The 8,846-nt window shown below is 47.7% G+C and overlaps 1 long non-coding RNA gene across 1 annotated transcript; it reads right to left on the bottom strand.

Annotated features, from left to right (window-relative positions):
* Nucleotides 1-957: 957 nt before the first annotated feature.
* Nucleotides 958-3,192, bottom strand: LOC120655665. The gene is made up of 4 exons (XR_005667684.1): nt 2,263-3,192; nt 1,768-1,876; nt 1,425-1,496; nt 958-1,151 (listed from the first exon to the last, which is right to left on the bottom strand). It is a non-coding gene; the product is annotated as an uncharacterized LOC120655665 (long non-coding RNA).
* Nucleotides 3,193-8,846: the final 5,654 nt, after the last annotated feature.

Raw genomic sequence — 8,846 nt, 5'->3', positions numbered from 1 at the left:
AAAAAAAAGTAACCTTAGAGCATGTACCCAAGCTTTATAATGGTGATGCTAATCGGCTGGCACAGCACGCTTCTGGTTATCGGTCGATGGAAGGTGTGATGGCATTGGAATTACCTAATGATGATTGGAGGAAAGAGATTGTAGACTATCTGGAAGATCCCTCCAAGAAAGTAAGCCGAAGAATCAGATTTCAAGCAACTAAATATGTATTGCTTGAAGGAGAGTTGTATTACCGGATGATTGATGGAATTTTGCTCAGATGCCTTGACAAAGAGGAAGCTAAGGTCTTGATGGGAGAGATACATGAAGGTGTCTGTGGTTCACATCAATCGGCGTATAAGATGAAGTGGATGATCAGGAGAAACGGATACTTTTGGCCAACCATGTTAGAAGATTGCTTCACTCATTATAAAGGTTGTCAAGGGTGTCAGAAACACTACAAAAAATTTGTTGATCCATGATGATTAAATTTCGTCACAGATCATTAAAAAATCATCATAAAACAGTATCTATGACGATCTCAAATTTCATCGTATATTGAACATCATAGATTACACCTCGTGATGTTCCTTAAAATATCATCACGAATTGCTTGATCCATGACGTTTTGAAACCATCATAAAATGTCCCCAGGCCCCCAAAGTCCAACCCAAGCCCATTTTTTATGACAAAAATAAATGTCACAAATATCTTCACGGATTCAATTGCCACGTCATACATATCTGATGACATGGCTAGTAACATGGCGATGACGTGGAAAGTGGTGATGACATGGCTGCCACATGATTGCTGATGTGGACGATGAAGTGGCATCAAGCAATTGGGTCAATTTGGGCCCATTTGCATATGACCCAAGAGTTTCTGCTCATGAAAAGTAGCATGACTCATTGTACATCTAGCCCATTAAAAATCAGCCCATTTTTGTAGTAGATCAATTAGCATTTCAGCCCAAATCAATATATAAACTAGCCCATAGACATCTCATCACATGCATAAAACATCAAAGTCTTTCTATTCAGCATGAAATCAGTATAACTAATTAATCTAACAAAATCTCACAATTCTGCAAAAAAAAAAGAGTAGCTTCAAGCAAATCCATGTTTCAAGCACGAGCCCATGTTTTGCATCCATCTTAGCTTTTAATTGCAAACCTACACAAGATATAGCACACATGGTCAATACAACTGCTGCATTATCAAATAGAATACAAAATTACAACTTGTATCAACATATCTGAAGGTGTTCCTTCAAAAAAAACATATCTAAAGGTGTGCCAACCTAAATTAATATTCGAACAATAAAGTACTAAATACAAGTCAGACGACAGTCCTAACAGACTGATTTTATATACATATTATACAGTACTTTGGACCATATTACCCCAGCTCGAAGGTTTGATACATTTGAAGGAAGTCAAAGATTACCTGTCTTGTTTTTTTCAATAGGTAATACATGCACCATGAAGTCAGTCAGCGATTGAAGTGATTGTCAACCTTCTGTCCATAAATAAGAATGGAAAGGGAAAATTAAAAAGAAGAAACATATGCAAAGTATTCGACTTTGTAAGCAAGAAATTGGCAGGAAAAGATTAAATCTTACCACTAAAATCATCCTAAAAAAATGGAAATGAAGCTCTAGCTGAACAGAACAGATGCTGTGTTTGAAACCAACAAGGCACATACATCTGACTCCCCTCTGAATACCCCCTTCCCATCCCAACCAGCAAAAGGGAAATAAATTCATATCTATTTTCGCACTCTTTCATACCTGTTTTCAAACTCTTTTGTGCCTGGTTTCACACAATCAGCTGAGTAAGCAGCTTATCTTTCTGCTACCGATTGCATCTCCACACATCACCATGTTGCACGCCACTGGTCTGTGTGAAATTCAAAGCAAAATAGGAGAACAATTTAGTTTCATGGCAAGCAAAGCAGAGAAACATTTTTAGACTTCAATTGCTATGAGTTCATCATGAATTAATAGATATAAGAATGCATGGAAGGACCTAAATAAACCATGGGACATCTTGTCAAGCCTAAAATTGAGAAGCTGTACGTTTTGGGGACAACAATTGAAATGTTAGATTGAATTATTGCAACAACAAAATTCACATGCTGCATAGTGCTCTTGATGTGTATTGGCGAAAATATAATCAGTCCAAGAGTTCTAGTTGCATAGCAGGACTGTGTGTTTAATTCGGGACTCTTTACTGGTCAAGGTTAATTACCTGAATGAGTCAGAATAACGAAGGACCAATTTTACCTGTGCAGCATCTGCTTCTACAGGCTCTCCAATTTAGGGGCTTCAAGATGCACAATATGATAGCTTCTTCTAAAGGCTCTCCAATTTAGCCTTCTGCATGACAGCACGACCTATGTTCCATGCTAATGACACATCCTAAGAAGCACAATAGGACTTTGAGGTGATTGCAAAAGACAGAAAAAAAGAAGATAGATACATCAGAAATAGCAATCCTAAACAATTCAGAAATGTGCCAAAGAACTCAATGCCTCATGGATTGGTGTGCCTCGAAGACAAGCTTGTCGCTGCCGGCCCAAGGTTCAGCATCTATTGCGGCTGCTTTTGCAGCTACACAAATAACATTAACACACTAAGAATTGATAGAGCAGAGGATCTTTATCTCTTATACAATTGGGAACAAAATAGAATCTAATTGAATCCAATCAAGCAGAGCCCGGGCTGGAGGTTGCTGCTGGACAGAGGGAGCGGGATGTGGAGAGCCGTAGTTGAAGGAGCAGGGCTCGACCTCGGGGCGCAAGGAGCATGCAGTTGGGAGTTAGAGGAGCAGGCAAAGGCGGGCCGAGGCGGCGGCGGAGGAGGTGGCGGTGACAGGGATTTGGAGGAGGAGGTGGCGGCGGTGGCGGCCACGGCAGGGAGGAGGAGCGGCAGCGGTGGCGGCGGCGCGCGGTGAGGAGGAGCGGCGCGTAGAGCTCCTGCACCTATGCCAACCGCGTGTCCTTGGCCGCCACGGGCTGGGGCGAGAACAACGACGCCCGGACCATCGCGCAGCGGTGCGCCTTCCTCCCGGCCGCCGCCTCAACGCCGCCGCCTACGGCGACCCGCAACGCCGCCACCACCACCGACTTGGTGAAGCCTTCCACGGGCCTGGCGGTGGTGAGGGGATGGGGGAGCGAGATGCAGTGCGAGGTGGAGGCGGATTTGAGCAAGGTGAGGGAGTGACTGTATGGAGGACTAGGGTTTGTGTATTCTTTTATACCATGGTGCTATAATCAGAGCCACTATATTGATAATGGACGGTCACCAACAATTGGGCTAGTTGGGCTATTTGGGCCTTGTTTCATGTCTGTTTAACGTTTTTCTTTTTATTTTTCTATTTATTGCACCATTATAGACTAATGTATTAAAATAATCATCTTATATATTCCAATAGATTTTTTATATATAGTACACTACGTACAAATAATTTTGTAGAAGTTTCAATAATTTTCTAATTCATTTTACCATTTTTAATAGTTTAAATGATTTTCTACGTGTTTATTGAAATTATTTAGAATTTGAGCTATATGTACCTCAAATAATATTTAAAAAATACTCAAAAATATTGTGTAGGTATATATGTTCTGTTATATCTTGTATCCTAAAAATAGATGAAAATTTCAAATGTTTGCTTGGGATAATTCAAGCTTCTACTTTCCCCCTTGTTACAAAATAATGATAATAATACCTAAAACTTCTGCGAAAATTCTGTAAACTGCCGTAGAATCATTTTATGGATTATAAACCTTCCATAAAAAACTTAAATAGTTTTGGTAAAGTTGGACCATACATTGTTCACTGAAAGATACATCTCTCACATAGTTTCTTGTAATTCAAGTCAAAACTTTGAGATTTGAATACCTCATAACATGTTCAAACACGTATGCATCTCAATTTTGGACACCACCTTTTGTTGACCATAACATTGAAAAATACCATGTTACATTAGCAATTGTTATGCAAAAACATGCTTTTTAATGCTCTATTTTGTTGGAATAAAACATGTCATATGAAAATAATCAAGATATAGCAATTAACATATAAACAAAAGTCACAAAATAAAATATTCTAATTTTTAGAAAAATTCAGAAAAAAGAACCTTCAAATTTGGAGTTGTTATGAGGGAGAAATACTGATTACAAAATTTAATTCCGGATTAAAAAGTAAAGGATGAATCACACATGTGTTCTTCAATGCAGGGCCACGTTTCAACAATAATATATAAAAAGTTCTATTGCCCTTGGACTCACAATCGAAGGTTCGGCGCACTCGTGTGGCGCTCGGTTCTTGTCTTGGTGACCCGGGTTCGAATCCTCTATGCTCCATTTCGCCTTTATTTTTGTTGGAATTAAAACATGGTTTACATCTGTGTAACATATATAATACCTCACATGAAAATACAAACTATGCTGTAGCGTAATGGAAAAGTGACACCTCTCCTTAACCCAAGGACCAGGGTTGGACCCACCTCTCCCCCTTTGGCTGCGCCACTTTTTTTTCCTTTTAAAGCTAGCTCATTCGTAAGTCATATTTTTTTATATTTTTGAGATTTGAGACTGGATTTCGATTCTCATATATGAAAAAGTTTTTGATCTTTTTAAATAACTAATTAAGACAACATTGTGAAGTAAATACTAATAATTTAACTAAAAATAGTAACACCTAGCATACATGAATGAGGGCATAGCTCATTGGTAAATCATTTTTTATATCTTTGAGATTTGATACTAGGTTTCGAATCTCATATGTGAAAATGTTTTTGCTCTTTTTAAATAACTAATTAAGACCACATTGTGAAGGAAAATGCAAAACTAACAATCTTATAGATCCCAATATAATTTTTACATGTAATAGACAACTTCTAATTTATCGTGTAATAATTTTACATGCTGCTAGAACTAGCTCGCATCTACCATAAAAAAAAACTAGCTCGCATCTTGTGTTTAATTGTTTATGAAATATGCCTCAAACTAAAATCTAGTAATAGAATAATACTGTCGGTGCCCTGACCCGAGGGTCCGGATTCCAACTAGTAAATGCTGCATGTTTCCTCGTCCCAGATGTTGATGCAAGAGGCAACACAGTAACGCACGGGGTTTATCCTGTTTCCGGCCACGGGGCCGTACGTCCAGCAAAGGGGTGTGCGAGGGCACTGTATTATCTTGCACCCGGAGTGCTTGTAGTAGGGGGTACAAGCGAGGCGAGAGAGGGAGGGAGGCTCCCAAGTCTCTGCTAGAAGAGGGGTTGAGCGTGGCGAATAGCGATGTTGGGGCTGGAAGCGAGTGCGTGTGCTCTGTGCGATGTAATGCCTAGAGAGCCCACCGACCTAGGTGGCAATGGTATCTAACGTCCCCCTTAAAGGAAGCCCGCCTCTCCTTTTATAGTCACAAGGAGGGACGGTGTACATGCGTGGGGGAGCGTGGAAGTCGTCGTTTTCCCCCGAATCGCGGGGGTGCAGTGGTCGAATACTGTAAGAAGTACACTGTGGGGTATGGCATCGGGCGTGGTGGTCGTCTTGGGTATCATCCTTGACCTCGCGGAGATCGCGCCGGTGTCCTGCCGACCCCACTAGGCGGCGTGGTCGTCGCTGTAGGGTGTACAATCCTCTAGACGCGGCGGTCCCGGACCCCCCTGGATAAAGTGCCGGTGTGCGCACTAAGGAGGTCCGAGGGTTGCGTGGAGGTCCCGGACCCCTCGAGGGGGGAGGTCCGGGACCCCGGCTGCGTGTGCTGAGCGTCCCTCCTGGAGGGGCACGTGGCGTCGTCGGACCCCCTTCCCAAGCAGGAGGCAGGCCCGGAGCCATACGTGTGATGAGGTGGAGTCCAGACGGCCGGAGTTGGCAGAATAGTGACAGAACTGTGCCGAGCGCGCTTCATCCCACGTCGCAGGTCCATAGTATTGCCACAGCGTCCGGGATGGCGGAGCAGGGACCGGAGTTGGCGGATGGGACTCCGGTCACAGCCACTGTGGGGAATGGCGGCCTGACGCCATCTGTCCTGGGCACTGTGTAGGAGTGGTTGGCACTTAATGCCTCCGTACGACGGGTGGGTGAGCGGCATGGCAGTTTGTCCCTTATGCCGAGGGGTGGCCTCGAGCGAGGCGGAGATTGCTCCGCGGGTTCGAGGGAGGATACAAGTGGGCCACATGCTGGGCCTCTTTGAGTCCTTTCCTTTCTTCCAGATTGGAAGGAGGCCGTGGGCCTTCGTGGGCCCAGTTGCCTAACGCGTGTTTGCATTTTTTTAAGGTGATCTTAGTACCCCGATTAGGGTGTCCCTAATCGTGGTACCCGACAGTAGCCCCCGAGGCTTTCGTCAAGTCAAGGGATTCGGCCAAAGGGTTTTTCGGCGATTTTCCCCCTTGAAGTGACCGGTCGGTGCTGTACACCCGCCAGGCGCACCTGGGTGCCAGCCCAGCGGATGTGACGACTCGTCGGTCGGGGTTGTGCACTTGCGGGGAGAGTACTTCGAGGTGCGTGCCTTTTTTGGTTCGTTCCGGGGACGATACGCATTCGCGTGCTGAGTGGGACTGGCCGACGATGGCGCCTGCTGTTCAGCAGCTGGTGCTTTCGTCGCGCTGTCCCGCGCTCAGGGCCTCGGCCCCATTTTCCCTGGTCGCTTTGCGACGCGCCGTTCGAGGGCAGTCAGCCTGGGCCGATGCTGTGCCGCTTAGCGTCCAGGGACTCGGCTTTATTTTGTTCGGTCGCGTCTCGGTGCTGTAACCGAGGGCATCTTTTGCTCGTGGAGTGCCGCGCCGTCACGGGCTGCCCAAACCTTCGCCCTTCGACATGCTTGAAGCTTAGCGCCCGACGCAGCTATAAATAGGGATTGAGGGACTCCTTTTCCTCTCCAACTTCCCTACTCTTACTTCCAGCATCGCCTAAGTCTCGTAATGTTTTCCCTTGCCTTTTGCGACCGGCCCCCAGATGGGGTGGCCTGGCGCTTTTAAGCTTTGATGCTAGAAGAATGCTTGCAGTGGCGGGAGAAAGCCGGAGAGGGCGTGCGCACCATCCCTCAGCTTCAGTGGGATCAGCAGAAGAGCATTGGGCCCGTGGGGTCCTGCTCCTGCGATGTCCCCTAGCCAGAAGGGGGATGGAGACGCCTAACCATGGCGTTAGTGCCAGGTTAGGCAGTCGTTCTTCGCATCGTCCCCCCCGGCAACAAGGTTGCTCTCGGGGAGACAGTGTGGAGGGTGCTATCCGCCAGCTCGACCCCCCGCATAGTCTTCGGTGGAGGAGATGCTAGAAGAAAGATTGCGAGGAGAGTATCCCGCTAGACCCGTGCGGTCTGGGGGCTGTTCCTCGCATCCCTAGCAGCCTGGCCATCACGTCAGCCAGGGGCTTGGTGCTTTTCTTCATCACTCGATCCTCCCCAAGATAGGGAAAATTGCCACGTAGGTGGCAATGTGTTTGTATTTTTCGATGGCTTCGCGCCGGTAACCCTTTGTAATCTTTAGTTGCATCGAGCAATAAAGTCCCTTTCTTCTTTACGGGGAGGATGACCGAGGGTATAGGGATATACAGAGGGTTACAGGTCTCGAATATGTGTGATGTTTCCTCCGTGGGGGCGCGACAGCGCACCCGTGGGTGTAGCCCCCGAGGCCTTGGAGGAGTGTTTGCATTCGTCCATGGGCTATAAATGTCGCCCCGCTGGGTTGCTTCACTGGGGTGGCCGTCCAGCGTCTTTTTCAGCCGGCATTGGCACTCTTTCAGCCGCCCTCGGCATTCTCAGTGCTGGTACAGCGACCCGGAGTTCAGCTTAACTATCAGGCGGGCGCGCGTTAATAGTAGGGGATTTGGTTAGACACGCGGAACTTCACAACCGACGGTTACCCACTTATTCGAGGGTGCGGCCTAGGCTGTGGTGTGCGAGGAGCCCCCGAGCCCAGGCCCTCATGAAGGCGTTCAGGGGAACCCTCAACTTTGATTACGACCCTCGTCGCCCTTCCGCAGGGAGGAGGGGTGAAGCGCACCATGCTACCCATGCCCGGGCCGCGAGCTATGGCTGCTTCTGTGAGCTATTAGCGGGTAGTTCAAGCAGACGTCCGTGCCCCGTTTGATAAGGGTCGGCTCGTGGTCCATGGACACATCACGTAAAGTGCTTGCGAAGGTTCGCTAGGCGGGGCTCGGACCCGTTCGATAGGGTCCGAGGGCTCGATGCTCTCCCTCGATGGGATCCCCCTACTAGGCACCCTCGACTAGCCTTGAACACTGCGTAGGATGTCTCGAACTCCTCGTTCGATGGTAGCTTGTATGGCACATCCATGCAGTCCCTGACTCTGGCGATCTGGGGCGCCTGTCGAACCCTCAACGGGCCAGGCTTCGAACCCCTGATCCGTAAGGCCTCAGAATGTGATCCTTTCGAGGGCAAAGAGCCCCCGGGAGGAATATTCCGTCACAATTCGCGAACTGTGCGGAGTCGTGGGTCACACGAGGGAGTTTTTTTGCTGGTCGTGGGCGACGTGGCCTGGTTCGTGTGGTGCGGTGCGGGCGCGCCTCTTCAGGCGTCTACCTCGAGCAAGCGAAGCGGCGTGGGCGGCGGCTGACGGATGGAACAGCGCAACAGTCGCGCCGCGCCCGTCGGTTACCGCGCCGTAATTATTGCCGAGTGCGCGTGTGGGAGACTCCGCGCTCGTGGGACCCGGCCATCAGTGACAGTAAAATCTCTCGCATTCAATGCGGTAGATTTCGGCCATGGCGGCGGATCCGTCTATTGTGGTGAATAAAAGCGAGGAGAAGGGGTGCTTTGGGCTCACCTGGCCATTTGCCTTCGCCTCCCCTGCCCTCTTCGCCTCCCCTGCATTCTGAGCGCGTAGCTGAGAGCAAGAGGAAG

This window comes from Panicum virgatum, chromosome 1N, assembly GCF_016808335.1.
Source record: "Panicum virgatum strain AP13 chromosome 1N, P.virgatum_v5, whole genome shotgun sequence".
NCBI lineage: Eukaryota > Viridiplantae > Streptophyta > Magnoliopsida > Poales > Poaceae > Panicum > Panicum virgatum.
The sequence above is the reverse complement of the archived record's forward strand: the minus strand, read 5'-3'. Positions and strand labels throughout refer to the sequence as shown.